This window comes from Carassius carassius, chromosome 19, assembly GCF_963082965.1.
Source record: "Carassius carassius chromosome 19, fCarCar2.1, whole genome shotgun sequence".
Taxonomy (NCBI): domain Eukaryota; kingdom Metazoa; phylum Chordata; class Actinopteri; order Cypriniformes; family Cyprinidae; genus Carassius; species Carassius carassius.
Window position 1 is genome coordinate 26138364 of NC_081773.1, and position 16041 is coordinate 26154404.

At 35.0% G+C, this 16041-nt stretch overlaps 1 long non-coding RNA gene across 1 annotated transcript in view; it reads right to left on the bottom strand.

Moving 5' to 3' along the window:
• Window positions 1-16041, bottom strand: part of LOC132095477 (uncharacterized) — a 47731-nt gene that overhangs the window by 30788 nt on the left and 902 nt on the right. The window lies entirely within an intron of this gene.

Sequence of the window (16041 nt, forward strand, 5' to 3'; positions counted from 1 at the left end):
TTTGCAAATGTACAATAAGCTGAAGACTTATCCAGGGTTGGGATTTGCAGAGCAGTCATCATTTATTTACCATATGTACAGTAGTTCTGACATATTTCAGTCCACTGATCACTAAGATATCATATGGCTTCAGAAGTCTTCGGCACACGTTGTATGGACTAATTTTATAGCACTTTTTTACTGAGGTGGTAAAAACCTGATTTTAGTTTCCTTGTGTGGGTCAGATGCACTGAAACTGATTTTATTAATCAATTATGTAAAAACTGTATTTAATTATCAGCATTTAAATCAAAACAGAGTTGTATATTTAAAGATTTCGAATTAGAATTTTACATATACGGCGTTATATATAAATTTTATCAAATAATTAATGTTTCTTCTCCAATTTGTTGTTGAAAAAAACATGTATACAGTGGATGTAATAAAAAAAATCAAATAATAAAGTCAATGGGTTAAGTAACAATTAATAATGTAGCGCATATAGCTGAAATAATATACAGTAATACAATGAAATGAAATGAAAACATCCGATGAAAAACTAAAATTAAACTTTAAATTTTACCTTGACAACTAACTGAAATGCATTTAAGTGTAAGTACTAAAATTACCAACTGGAAATAAATAAAAACTAAAACGGAACTCAAAATAATTGAACCTGAAGAGTTATATTAATGGATATTTAAAAATATATTGATTATTATTTTTTTTATATTTAAAAAGACAAAAGCTAACAAAAATGACAAAATCTAAATGACAAAAAAGGTAACTCAAATTAAAAAGAAAACTGCAATTTTTAAAAAATAAAATCGAATTCAAAATATTAATAAAACCTTTGATAGCATATAAATGCTAAAATGACAATGATTTTCTGTTAATCATTTTGTTGTTCATTGAAGAAAAGAAAACATAACTGGGTTGGAATGAAATGGGACTGAGTAAATGACACAATCAGCGGGTGCATGACATTCATTCTTAGCAAATTCCTCCCTAAGTCTACATGGTACAACAACAAGAGGCATTATAGTGCAAAACTAGCTCCTGCTCTGTTAAGACACCCATTCTTTCCACACAGGACAGTAATATTTGAGCAGCTATTTTAATAACTTTACCAACACGATTTCTGTTTAAGGAATTCACTAAAAGACATGATGACTTTCCAGTTTATATTCTACAAACATTAAGCAAACACCACAGAAAATCTTGTAGATGATTTTGTGGAATCGTCCCGGTGAGTTGCCTTGACCATGCCTGGTCATGCCTCTTTAATGCACCAGCACCACAGCACTTCCCTCTATCACATCTGACTGCGGGGAGCTGGCGTTTACCACCAACCGCCTCACAAATCACAGGCGCTGCGGTTTGATCTACATTTCACAGAGCTGCAGGATGGCACATTGCGTCGCCTCTTATTAAAGTAAATGAGCCTCATCTTACTCTGACTTATGGGATACACAAATTCATTGCTTGTTGAATGTATAATTAGAATTCACTGACATGTGTAACATAAAAAAACTTTTTTTTTTGGAATATAATGGAATTTAATAGAATAGTTCACCCAAACATGAAAACTTTGCCCTAGGCCATCCAAAACTCCTAAAGCAACTTTGTTGCTAAAACTAAACTACTCTAAAATAGACTAAAACAATTAAAATCAAATTAGATGAAAAACTTAAAACTAGAAATATTGCCTTGAACATGTTGAAACGTAATAAATTAAAATAGATCAGTACAAAATTGACTAAAACTGAAATAAAAATATTTGATAATCAGTATTTAAATAAAAGTTGTATATAAGCATGTAATATGTGTACAATTTTTTATATTACGGAATTATATTTCTACTCCAATTTGTTGCTGAAATATATTAACATATACAATGCTTGCAAAAAAAAAAACATTTTCGTTGCAGATTTATGCAAACATTCATTAAATAATAAAGACAAAAGAACAGATTAATAATGTAGTGCACATAACTGTCACGGTGTGGTGTTGGAGAGAAGCACGTAAACGATTATATACGTGAAAATATAATCCGCTATCAATCCAAACTCGACACAAGCACACTATCCAAGTGGAAGCCCTCCTTAACTGCGTGTGCATAGAAACGAATGTATCAACAGAACAAAGGAAGACAAAAGGGATGCAAAAAGACTGTGGTAACGAAACACAAAATCAGCTAGCTCTGGGTATATCCTGTAATCCCTCTTTCAGCCCCAGGCCTCAGCAGCAGAAACTGGAAGTAATGTCCCTAGACAATCTAAAGACAACAAAGAGAGCACACACCCATCGCATTCACAGCTCACATCCATTTCTCACTCAACGCCGCTCTCTGGTGAGAAATCATTGCAAGAAGTCTTCGGTGATTGTAAATAAATTTGTCGCGAGAGAAACGCCAATTGTTTTTGGAGAAGTCCCTCAGGTGGCAGTACAGAAGCTTCTGCGTGAATCTGTGATCTAAGTGGCTCCTACCTCTGCGGTGAGCCGTGAGTTCTGAACAGTCATCTGTCATAATCATCCTCCTGCAGAAAGCATTGTTTAAATGACTGTGAAGTGACACAAAGGCCTCTTAAATCTAGCATTCAGGAGAAAACCTGGGCAGGGAAAACAATGGAAGGACGCATGCTTTCAGCCACTCGCAGGAAATGCGGCTCCTCCAGGGGCCGTTTTGACCCCTGCCATACCGACCTTGAGGTCTACGCTGATTTAAAGAGCCCATCCTGCAGAACATGATATTAATTAGGGGAAGAAAAGATACACGTGCTATTAGGGCTGGAGTACAGGAGGTTGTGAGCTCTTTGCATACTTTATGTTAACCTGATAATCAAAAAAGCAGCAGTGGTGCACAACAGACCTGTAAAACAATTTCCTACAGCAATTTTTGGCTCCATGTTTAAAAACGTGGTGTCAGATGATCACATTCACTTTAAGCCAACAAATGTTTACATATGTTTAGCTCGTAGGAAGCTCGCTAGTCAGGTCTGCCATGTTTTACAGTGGCATGCGAAAGTTTGGGAACCTCTTGCAGAATCTGTGAAAATTTGAATAATTTTAACAAAATAAGAGAGATCATAATAGATCTTTTTTTTTCATTTAGTTCTGCCCTTTGTAAGCAACAGAAGATACTTGTATGTTTCCCGGAACACAAATTAAATACAATTTACCTTGATCTTCAAATTCCAAAAGTTTTCACCCCCCAGCTGTGAAAACTGCATCTTCTTCTGGAGCATCAGTAAATGCTTGAACCTTTTTTAATAGTTGTGTTTGAGTCCCTCAGTTGTCCTCAGTGTGAAAAGATGTATCTCAAAATCATACATTCACTGTGGGAAAGGGTTTAAATATGCAAAGACGCTGGAAAACTGAAGGATCTGCCGAACCTTAAAGATTTTTCTGAAGAACAGTTCTCAGTTTAACTGTTCAGAACAGACAAGGGACTCATGCACAACCATTAGAAAACAGAAATCCAGTCGTGGATCTTCCAGGTAACAGCACACAGTATTTTAATAATTTCAGCAATTTTTCGTGTGTTGTGGACTATATGCAAAAATCTTTTATGTAAAATATCTTACTCTTAAAATAACATGCATTTAGTATGATCTCTCTTATTTTTTGAAAATTAATCACATTTTCACAGATTCTGCAAGAGGTTCCCAAACTGTCGCATGCCACTTTATATAAAAATGCAACTTTCATATTTAATGCTGGTTTTAAATTGAATTGGCAGCAACAGATTTGACTTGGAATGAAAGAAAGTTGAATTTACCAAATTACAGTTAATAGAAATTAAACAGGTGGGAAATAAATTGTTCTTCCACTGTGGTTTAGAAATGACTAAATATAAAGAAATACATATTGAAGTCGTGGCCTAATGGTTAGAGAGTCGGACTCCCAAACGAAAGGTTGTGAGTTCGAGTCCCGGGCCGGCAGGAATTGTGGTTGGGGGGAGTGCATGTACAGTTCTCTCTCCACCTTCAAGGTGTCCTTGAGCAAGGCATCGAACCCCCAACTGCTCCCCGGGTGCCGCAGCATAAATGGCTGCCCACTGCTCTGGGTGTGTGTTCACAGTGTGTGTGTTCACTGCTCTGTGTGTGTGCACTTCAGATGGGTTAAATGCAAAGCACAAATTCTGAGTATGGGTCACCATACTTGGCTGAATGTCATGTCACTTTCATATAAATTAAGTGCACATTTTTATAGGCCATATTGAAAATTAAATGCTTTTAAAAAATTCAGACAAGTATGTAAAGTCCTCACGCAAAGTTTGCCTTAAAATCCCAATGATTGAAATTATATGAATTTCTACATCCTTAAATACAATTTCAAATTGAAATTCCTCATTGTTTGCTACATCAATAAAAAAGAAATAGCCTAAAGAAAAAAAATATAATAGATATGCTTAATTAGAAAAATTACTATATTGGAAATGAAAAACAAAAACACTAATAGAACTTAAATAGTTAAATAGTTATATATATATATATAAAGTATATATATATATATATATATATATATATATATATATATATATATATATATATATAAAGTATATATATATATATATATATATATATAAAGTATATATATATATATATATATATATATATATATATATAATATTAATATAACAAAAACATGCTAAAATTACAAACTTAAACTAAAATTAAAAAGGCTAAAAAGCTAATACATTTTTAAAATAATACTAAAATAACACTGGTTATACACTGACGATAATTTTATTTAAACTATGATAGAAACATTTTCGTGCCATAAAATATTAGTGATAAAAACAATCAGCTATCAATCCAAACTTGACAAAACTGAAAAAAAAAGTCCCACGAGGCAGCCTTTCAGAATGTATAGAAATTAATGCATCAAATTCAATTCAAAATCAATCAAAATTTAGAACAATACAAAACAAATTCTAAATTCAATTTTAAATGAAACACAACACTGGAAAAGCCCTGGCCATATTCTGGCATGTAATGCACACCATTCACAATCAAACAAATACCTTATGGTTTAATCACTGCCTTATGAATAAATTCCTCAAAAACTAATGAGTACAGTGTCAAATCACTGAATATCCTGATTTGTTGGAGAGGCAAAACGTCACCAAAATGTGTTGGACACCATAACCAGCTCCACCGTGCTAGTTCTGCAGGACTAACCAGTAAACTACACCAGCCTGGAAACTCATGCTAGTTTAAGCAGATCATTGCCACAGAAAATAAGAAAGTGAAGGAGTGAAATCACAAAAGAAGGCTATAAAAGTGGAAGCCAACATGGCTGAGCGAGCTAAATCTCAAAAAATGTTGCTAGCCAAGCCTAGAATCAGCCCACCATTACATTCTATTACCCATCAGGGGAGCCAGGGAAGAAGTGGCCGCAGATTGCAGTGATTAAAAACAAACTCTGCCAGTGAGCAGTCAGAAAGGAGGGGCTGCACTTCACTTTGTGGGAGCTGAATAATACAGCTGCTCTTCCATACGGAGAGGGGCTGGAGTCGGCTCGCTCTGTCTGTCTGTGGCCTTGGGGACGCCTCTTGAAATGCCTGCACCGGCCAACATAAATAACCAGTGCCGACTTCTCACTGTCGCCACAAACCACTGCTGCACACCTTCCGTCAAGCAGTCTCTGAGCCACAGCTAAACCCAGGCCAGAAAGACAGAGTGAACACGTACAAAAAATAAATCAACATGGGACAATGGCTCCTCAGTTCCTTAGGCTCCAAACCTACCCTGTATAAGTAAGAGAGTGTGAACGCTTCTAGCTACGCAAGCTCGATTTCACACATTGCTATGTTCCAAAATGTGTCAGAACCACCACTGTACTGCAAATCTCTGAGGTTCCCTCTCCCAAGAGAAGTGACGTCAAGCATGGAAGTTGTGCATTAAATCTAGCCCTTTCTTCTACAATTTGAATTCAGTAACTGCTGTTTCTTTTGAGATTTCTGACAAGTAATAAACAAACTTTGCTGTTCAATTAGATATATTTTACTATTAATTTTGCTGTTCAATTCTTATTTTATTTCAAGCACATGCTACTTTGTTTTTCACATGTGATTCCGGTGTAAATGACGCTTTAGAAATGTGCACCTTTTTAGATATGGTTTTCTTCTGCATTGTAAAGATGGCCTATTCAATAGTTGGCTGAAGAGTTTTTCGCTTGTAACTATAATACAAGTATGGAGTGAAAAGATTTTGAACTTCCAAAGAATCCGAAAAATATATATCTATATTACAAGATCCGGAAAAATATTAAGCAGCACATCTGTTTTCAATACTGACAATAAATTTTAAAAAAAAAAGCAAATCTTGATTAGCAAATCAGCACTGAAGACTGGAATAATAACTGCTGAAAATTCAGCTTTGCTCTTAAAATAATTACATTTTAAAATATATGAAAAAAAAACCTTTACTATTATTATTTAAAATTATTATTCTATATAATTATTTGTTTAATTTCTTTAAATTAGAAATAAATATATTTAAAATATTATTTTACAATATTACTGATTTTACTGTACTGTATTACCATAGTGTATTACTGTATGAAATAATTGCAGCCTTGATATTAAATAAATTATTTTTCCCAAACTTCTGAACAGTACTGTATGTAATAGAAAAAAGGCAAGTGGACAGTCAGTAATATATCCAATATAATGATGTACATCTCTATATAATGATGTGCCTCTTCTTATGCTTGAATGTAAAATGACCAGACCTGAAAATGTGCAAATTATAAACTTTCACTCTAAAATGGTACAAACTAACTATGATTATGATTTTTTTACTTTGTTTATTGAGTTTTTCTTTTTCACCAAACGAACATAATATTGATACTGATAAATGCAGTGCACAAGACTCTGGCTTTCTCTGTCTTCTTTGCAGCTCCTATAAAATAACAAGAGAGAAAATACTGTCAAGTTCAACATTATGATGAATAAATATTAATGGTAACACTTTACAATAAGATGTCATTTATTAACAATAATGTATTTACATGAATGAACAACGAACAATACATTACACAATTTATTAATCTTTGTTAATGTTAATAAAAATGGAGTAATTGTTCATGTAAGTTCACAGTGCATTCATGTTTACAAACACAACTTGCGATTTTAATAATTCATTAGTAAATGCTGAAATTAACATGAACTAAGATTAATAAATGCTATGGAAATATTGTTTATTATTGTTTTTTATATATGTTAACTAATGAACCTAATTGAAGAATGACCGCAGATGAGGCATTCAGTGCATGGCACTGCAACCAACTTATCCTTTTATAGAGTTTAATGCAGCAAGATCAGTTTTAATTGTGTAACTGTTAATAGATTTGAACAAAGAAATAAAGTGTGACTACGCACAGGCCGTATTGAATGCAAATACAAAAACTAGACTAGTAAAGAAAACGCGTTACTTATTAAAATAATCACCCTTTAATCAAATATATGAACACAGAAAACTGCTGTTAACAGGTTAATATAACGTTTCCCATTCTATGACCAGTAAAATAATGGCAACTTACTCTGATGAACACGGCTCTCCTCTGAGTAGCTGCGAGCGCTGTGTCTCCTTCTTGTGTGACAGTGTCAGCATTAAGGCACAGTACTGCCACCTGGGAGCTCAACCAGGTACTGGCACTGGAGTATTTACATGTGGTGTTATCATAAGAGAAATGCTCATTTTAAATATTGCAGTTATTGCTAATACCGGTATATCATTACACACTAAATTAACACGATATCTATAATTGTTGCTTTGAATATCATGGTTATCGCCAATACCGGTATATCGCGACACCCCTAATCTCTATCATGTCCTACTAACTGTACTAACCCTACCAATTTTACACTGATCAAGGGTCAAAATTTTCTTTAACATAGTTGTGTAGAGAAATGTTTCTGGACATTTCAAGAGCCATAGTCAAACATATGAGCATATTCTAACCTGCAATGCTACAGCACATTTTTTGCACTAAGTATATTCCTGTTTGTCATTGTGAGGCAGTAAAGGTGTGGAATTCTTCAGCACTCATAAGTAACAATATTAATTCAGTCTATTTCCATTTGAACACACAGTCGGTGGCAGCGTAGCAATTGTGCTGTCAGAGGACAATGGACCCAGTGGAGATGTAGAAAAGAGCGAGGAGCAGGAGGGGGGTGTTGATGATTTGAGTTCAGCGGCATGTTAAAGCATCATGCCAGAGGCAAATAAAAGACTATAAAACACCCCTGGATGGCACCCACAAGATCAGGTTTCTACTCCATCACTGTAAACCACTTTCCAATCTTTGAATATCACCAATGACTGACAGTGTAGGATTCTATCCAGAGAGTTTCACACAGCAGATTTGAATTCACAGACAAATAGAAAGAAAAACATGTTAATTCTAGAGAAAATTAAGACTAATCAGCAGTGATACTAACATAATAATTGCACATCTTGAGTGTTTTTTGAGTGTTTCACGCCAATTGAAGTCCATTGATTTTACAGAAGTATAAAGACTATAAGTACAATTAGTATATAAGTAATACTAAAATAACACTGTGCAAAAAGTAAGAGCTTTTACTAGCAACTATCCCAAGTAATGTCAAAGAGAGCAGAAGAAAATAAAAAAAAACACATTTCACACTTTGAAGAGCCATGCAATTCCATTACTGGAAAAACACTAAAGAAAATAAAAAAACAGTTATTTTTGAATGGCTGTCAATGGAGAAACAGGCCTTTTCATCCAGAAGGGTCTAACAGGGTCATCCTAACCACCAAACCTTGACACAATTTATATTTTGCAAGATGTATTTATAGAAAAAAAAAATTATGACACACCATCTTTCAAAAAAAGATAATGGCACAAGAGATGCATTGCAATGGTTAAAAATGTCCATCTGACACATATGCACATTCACCAACAATCAAAATAGAGCTCATGCGTGCTACCACCCCACCCCCTAGACCTTGCTTGACCAAAATTCCCATCCTAGTGGCTCATCATGCAAATGTTTCATTGACTGCAGAATGAAAACACAAACATCAAACTAGTGGCTTCTAACAGATGAAGCATTGTGAGACTCCAGAGTTTCCACTGCTTATAGGGCAGCATTCACTGGAATCCCATCAATCAATGGGACCTTAGCTCTGCTGCAAGTGTTTGGCATACTTCCATGCAAATTTGCACAACACAAACAAACACAAACACACACGCTCACAAGTCTGGCACAGTTTAACAGACAGAACAAAGAGAAGACAATATATTAATGACCAGTTATCAGTTTCCTTTCTGCTGGCAGATAACAGATTTTTTTCTTTTTTCACTATTAGCATAACCAATCTTGTTTACAAAAGCAGTGAGTGAGTACAGTGCCTGTCTGCGACAGTATCAAAAAGATCACAAAGTTGGCTGTTATTTGAACACTAGACAGGGATCATCTGATTTTTTTTCTAAAGAAAGAATAACACACTCATGAATGCTTTATTTATAAGGCTGACACAATAGGCTTGTTTGAGATTAGCAAGTTGTATGCATAACAATCACCACCAGGTGCATGCTGGGTACAAATGCTATCTGACATGCTGTGATGTCAAAATACAAAATACTTTCAGGTTTTCAGAGCCAGGTGCCACAACTGCTTTCCACCAAATGAGGAAACTAAAAGTATAATGGGGAATAAATTACTGAGAAGGAAGCTTAGTGGTGATTGTTTATCATTCTAAATATAGGAAGGTGTGTCTGTGGTTAGTAATTTGCATAACACACACCCACAGCATCTCCAAATAAGGGTGTTCCATGCAAACACTCAACATTATTAACTGTAATTGTATCCTGTATCTGCAATTGTGCTCTCTAAAGCTGCACTTTTTTTATCTGGCAAATGGAACATCCAGTACACAGACACAAATGAGAGTGTGAAAAATATTATTAATAATGAAATAAAATATTTGTATTAAATAATATTTAAAATGATCTTTTTTTTTATAAACTAACAAATATATAATAATACTTGAAATGTTATTATTTAAACACTTAAAAATTCATATTATTTTATATTGAAAATAAATATGTCAGAGACATCCCATTTTAGTGTCCACATTAAATTAAATTAGCAAAAAGTATTTTATATGCACAGAAAGTAAATTAAATGCAAACAAAGTGTCTACTTTAATGTTGCTGTCAAAATATGAGTGAAATAACATTCTATCGTCATTCAGTGTAACAGATTTATGTAAAAAATTAATCAACTTATTCTGACTTATTAAAATATATAAAAGAAAAAGTGATCATAGCATTCTAAATTTTATTTTATTTTAGATGATTCAAAATTTGCTGCCAGACAGGTATAACCTAGTGGTTTGAAGGATAGCGATTTTTGTTAGAAAAAAATTAGATTTTTGGGGCTGCACTGTGAATCATTTAATGTTATCAAATGATTATTGTACTAAATATGCCTGACATTTTTTTTTGGTATATGAACTATTGATAAACTGAATCAAATGTTAGTGGGAGTCTTCTGTAAATCATGGCAAACATGTATTATAGTCAATATTTTATTTTTATTTTTTCGCTTAAAAGCTCCAGAATACAGTAAAATACAAAATGATGCATTTTTGTTTTGATTAAGGGCTACCTGAATCCTTGCTGATGGGGCTATGGGGATGAATAAGACCAAAAAGGTTTGGAAACACTGGTGTATATACAGCATAAACCAGCGGTTCTTAATTCCAGTCCTCACAACCACCTGCTCTACACATGTTGTATGTTTCTCTTATGGCTTCAGAAGTTTGTTCTATCTGAACGCAAGTGCCCTGCGAAGTGGACATCACAGGATATTCTGCCATGATTCCAGTTCGAATTGAACGTATATATTCCATTCAGAGTACATTGAAGTGTGTGAGAGGAGTAGGGAGCAATGAACACTGTGTAGGGACCATGTCAGTGGGAACACAGTTCAATCACTTCTAACGAGCTGATTATGTGAATCAGGTGTGTTAACAAAGAGAGCCATGCAAAATATGCAGAGCCAGGAGGCGCGAGGACTGGAATTGAGAACCGCTGGCATATAGGATGCAGTATTCCTAGCACTAGTAAGCTAGTATTCCATTTAAAACATTCCGAGGCTTTGGGCCAGTGTCAATAAGCTCAGTATTGTGTCACAAATGTAAAGCCTGGTGTGCTGCTCCTCCCTCTGACATCAGACATGTGTTTATAATTTCACAAAAGCTCCTATTCAAGCGGGGTCTCCGTAAAAAGCTTCAGTGACGGGTCTCTTACACTTGAGCAAGTCCTCAGCATCGCACTTCAGCACATTTACAGCACCGTACATACAGAAAGCAGCCCACCGTTGAACCTGTGAGGTCAGGAAAAGCAGAACAGATTGCACACAGCTGCTCTCTTAGTATCTGCATACAAAAGCAGTTGGAGCAAAACACCCTGTTGCTGCAAGAAATTGGTATTTAAACAATTCTAATTGAATTAGTTATTGAGGCTCTCCTTCAACACTATTGAATATGCACAAACACATCTCATCTACAGTGTCAGCCAAAATGCACATGATATAAAACAAAGTTGACTTTTAAAAGCAGTGATCTTTTGTTAATATAAAGTGCTGTCATGAATCAGTAAAACTCCACTGCAATATGAACAGCAACCAGCTGTGCTATTAAATATTAATGCTCTTTTCTGCCTCTGTATGCTGACAGCCTAATTAGGAGCTCATTAATATTCAAGTCCACAATCATTTTGGGTTAAAGCAATTCCAAAATTTACTCTCGCTTAACCTTTAAGGCACAAAATGTGGATTTTAGTGGAGTTGATGTTGCATGTTTATCAGCAACGCTCTGGGTAAAGTAACTTAATGATTTTTAACATAGTATAAGGCTCTTTTTTTCAGATCGGGTTTTAAACATCTTCGAGTAGCAGACAATTTGTTGCATTCAAACTGTTACACAAACGGTTATAGGTCAACCACAACCCCACTTGGATTTTTGGTTTCCAAAATGCAGTAACATTCATTGTTATAGACCAAAAAAAAAAAAAAAAAAGTGTATTTTTCTTGGCAAGAGCAATAACAGCTCCCTTGTTATAGGCACTATTATTGTCTGTCCCAGTGCACTCTTCTTCCTGTATATGTCATTCCGTGCATTTTTCAGTACACACAGGCATATTCAATCAGATACAGCTTCTCTTTGCAACATGGCATTTATAGGACATCTTGTGCTATAAATTCACAGAGAAAAGGAAATAAAACGATCCTAATTCTTGTATTTAATATCAACATGATATCAGAATTGACCTTTTTATTTTCCTAATGCACATTCTGAGACGTACTGCCCATAATTCATCAGTTGTGTATACTCTTCACAGTTCAATCAATTCACAATGGATACATCAAGGCACATTCTAAGTTTCTTCTTTCTTCACACAGAAATGTTTTGAAGAATGGAAGCAAAATGGGTTGCAAAAAGCATTTTATGCTGACTTTAAATGGCTCATTACATGGATTTATATTTTTGTCATATTTCGCATAAAGTATCTTTTTCAACTCTCAAACTGGCCAAAATGAACAACTTTGGGGAGCGTTTCCCTTAAGGCTTGTAAGTAAATGGCCCCCGTTTTAATTGGCTCATGCAAATGCATGAAAAAAAAGCATGTTAACGCTGTGAAAACATCGCAGCTGCTGCCGGATCCAATACAGTTGCTTTATATTTCAAGAAACATTTCTTTGCAAACTCTTGATTACACTGTACCTTGTTTACAAAATAATCCGGGACATCATTCAAAATACACTATCCATTACTTTCTGAAGGCTTTGTCCAATGGACAATGGACAATGGATTTGTCCTGTTGTCGGAAATAGCTCAAGTGCATCGAGTAAATCTGAAATTAATCAAGCATCTGTATGCAGTGTAGATAACATCAGTGATTACAATGGGTTCTATCTGCTTTTGAAGTCAGCCATTAAGTGATTGAAGTGGGCGGGGCCTATGATGCGATGATGTAAAATGATTTGTAAATGTATTGCTCTAGAATTATTCATATTCAAATGCATTTTTCATGTGTAAAATCACAGATTCCAAAATATGCAATTGTATAATTGTTGGTGCTTGGTTAAATACATAGGCTACTTATGAGGACATGTAAGCCACGAAATTGTAAATTATGTTATCAAGTACAATCCAGAGTCCCTTGTATCCCATCCATCTTCATATAGAAAACAGCAGCTTGGACATTCTGCTAAGTCCTTTTCTGTTCTACACAAGACATAAAATCATGGAGTGCCATGAAACTTTTCCTTTGACAGACTGTCTAAGGTCATCATTTCTGTTTAGATGTGAGTCAATTCTACTCCGTTTTTTAATATCAACATTCCTGTCCTCGCAAGCCTTCTAAAGTGTTTTATCTCTCCACTTATATTTGATTCATATCACTGCTTTTGTATTTCACTCTGAGCTCCCGTATGTCATTTTTTGACATCCAGTGGTAAGCATAAACCCACACGGTTCTGTTTTCTTTTGCTTCCCCGTGCTGTCAATGCGCTGTCACACACGATAAGCACAAGAAGTGAGACACCCGCACACATCACGCTGCCGAGATTCTGGAAAAAAGAAAAAAACTAATACCGCCTCCTAAACCTGCCCTGCTCCCATCTCACCTGGAGATTATCACTTAGAATGCGCTTAGAGAGACGGGAAAACAGTGTTGCTCTCATCACGGCGATCTAGTTTAGTGGAGTGCGACATCATTTGCTTCAAAAGTGTTCTTTAATCTAACATTTCAAAGCAGGTGAAACTGAAACTGTGCTGGTATGATACGGAGATTAACATTTCAGTCCATTGTCAAAGAACAATAGAGTTTGAAAGATATGAGCTCTCCAAAAGTATTTGGACACTCGAAGTCACTTAAAATGTCTGAATGGCACTGACAGCTAAATATCAAAGCAAAATAAATTGTCTCCATTTCTGTCACCTGACTGAGTTTTTTTGCTATTGCAACCCTTGTTACACAAAGGAGACACTTTGTTGGAGACACTTAATATCCATTCCTTAATATTCATTCATTCCTTAGGATCCAAACAGTGATGAATTTAGAAGCCACCAAACACTTCCATGTTTTCCCTATATAAAGACAGTTACATGAGTTGTTACACGAGTAAGTATGGCGATTTTCTAAGCGGATAAAAAATAATGTATGGTGGAAGAGCACTTTGCAGCACTTCGACCTCGGAGCAGTAATATCATCACTCCTGAAAACTCCTCACGTTGGTTGTATTGACGGAAGTTAGAGGGAGAGGGTCGAAGTGTCGAAGGTCGAAGTGCTGCGAAGTGCTCTTCCGCCATACATTATAGTTATCATTTTTATCCGCTTAGGAAATTGCCATTGTTTATTTAGTGTCACCATACTCGTGTAACTACTCATGTAACCATCTTTAAATAGGGAAAACATGGAAATGTATGGTAGCTTCTAAATTGATCCCTTTTTGGATCCTAAGGAATGAATGGTGCTAAGCTAAATTGCGCAGTACAGCAATTGGGTATACGCACTGAGAGGGAGAGGTACATATCAACTCATCTAAGTTGAGGGAAGAACATAGTGGAATATGAAAAAACGGTGGTGTCTTACTTTAAATATAAAAAAACTGTAAAAATTACAATTTATATATTATGTGGTGCATATTTAGCAAAATGCTCCTAATTTTTTCAATTTCATTCAGGTAAATGTGACATTATGTGACATTGTTCACGAGATGTTTTATTGGCATATTTCCGCAGTTGAAACTCTGATTGAGAAATTACATGATATAGATTTTAAGTTTGGTAAGCACCCTTTCTTTTAAAAGACCTTTGGATGTTCATTTATGTTTATTTTGTGCTGTAACTGGTATGAATGCGGAGGAGATGATCAGTTTACGTTAAATCAGGTTAAATCAGCACAAAATCAGCACCTATTGTTTGAATATTGTAATAAAATGTACAGAATTTGAAATCTGAGACTTTGTTTCATATTAAAGTAACAAAGTACAAAGCTTATTGTGAGTTATTGGATGGGAGGATGCACTACAGTATTCAGTTAATGAACTGAAAACAGGCTAGACAAATCGATTCATGGGATTCAAGGATAGTTCAGAATTTTTTTTACCCAGCCTTAATAAGGACGCTAATGTCTTCAATAAATCTGTTGAGTGCTGAATTGAACTTGTTTAATAATTGAACAAATCATGCTCGACCAATGATGCAAACTTCTTCAAATATGAGACAAATTCTCCTCTAAAGACAATAGTGTCTTTATTCCGCTCAAATCAGTTCAGAGATGATTCTTTTCAATTAGGCGACTCTGTAAAGTGATTATCCTAAGCCTGTGCACATTTAAAGTTTGTACTGAACATTAAAGCTTGCTAAAGCTATCTGGGCGGTCACCAGTAATGTAGAATAAACTGTGCCTTTTGGAGATACCGGAGTGGCCTTACTGTACAGAAATACACATGCAACCTCAGAGCTATTTTAAAATGCTGTCAGAGGAAGGATGACTAACAATCCAGCAAGGGAAATAATTGGGCAATGTTCCTTAACATGTCAAATCACTTATTACAAAAAACAGATGCTATTGTCTACAGTGGAGAGTCTCAAATATAGCTAAACAGATGAAATATAATGAATGAACTCTAGCTTTAGAATTTAAATGGATACACTTGAACTAAGCATGCACTGCAGAGTGTAATCATTATAATTAGGGAAAACCGAATGTATTATAACACCATGAACTATACTCTTAAATTTTTTTGGTTATGTTATATACATATAATGTTCAATCCATCCAGACCAACTGAAAATCTGCACAATATAGAGGCCTAAGGAGGCTACAGTGAATTAAAAACAGTATATGCATTAGAGCAGTATGTACTATAAAGAAAGGACATTCAGAGTGTATATTATTAACTATAGAAAAGTCTATATATAAGAGCAATATGTTGGCATAAAACTACAGAGAAGACATGCTAGTATAGGTACTAAAGAGTAAGGTATTTTAAATCCAAATACTAAAGAC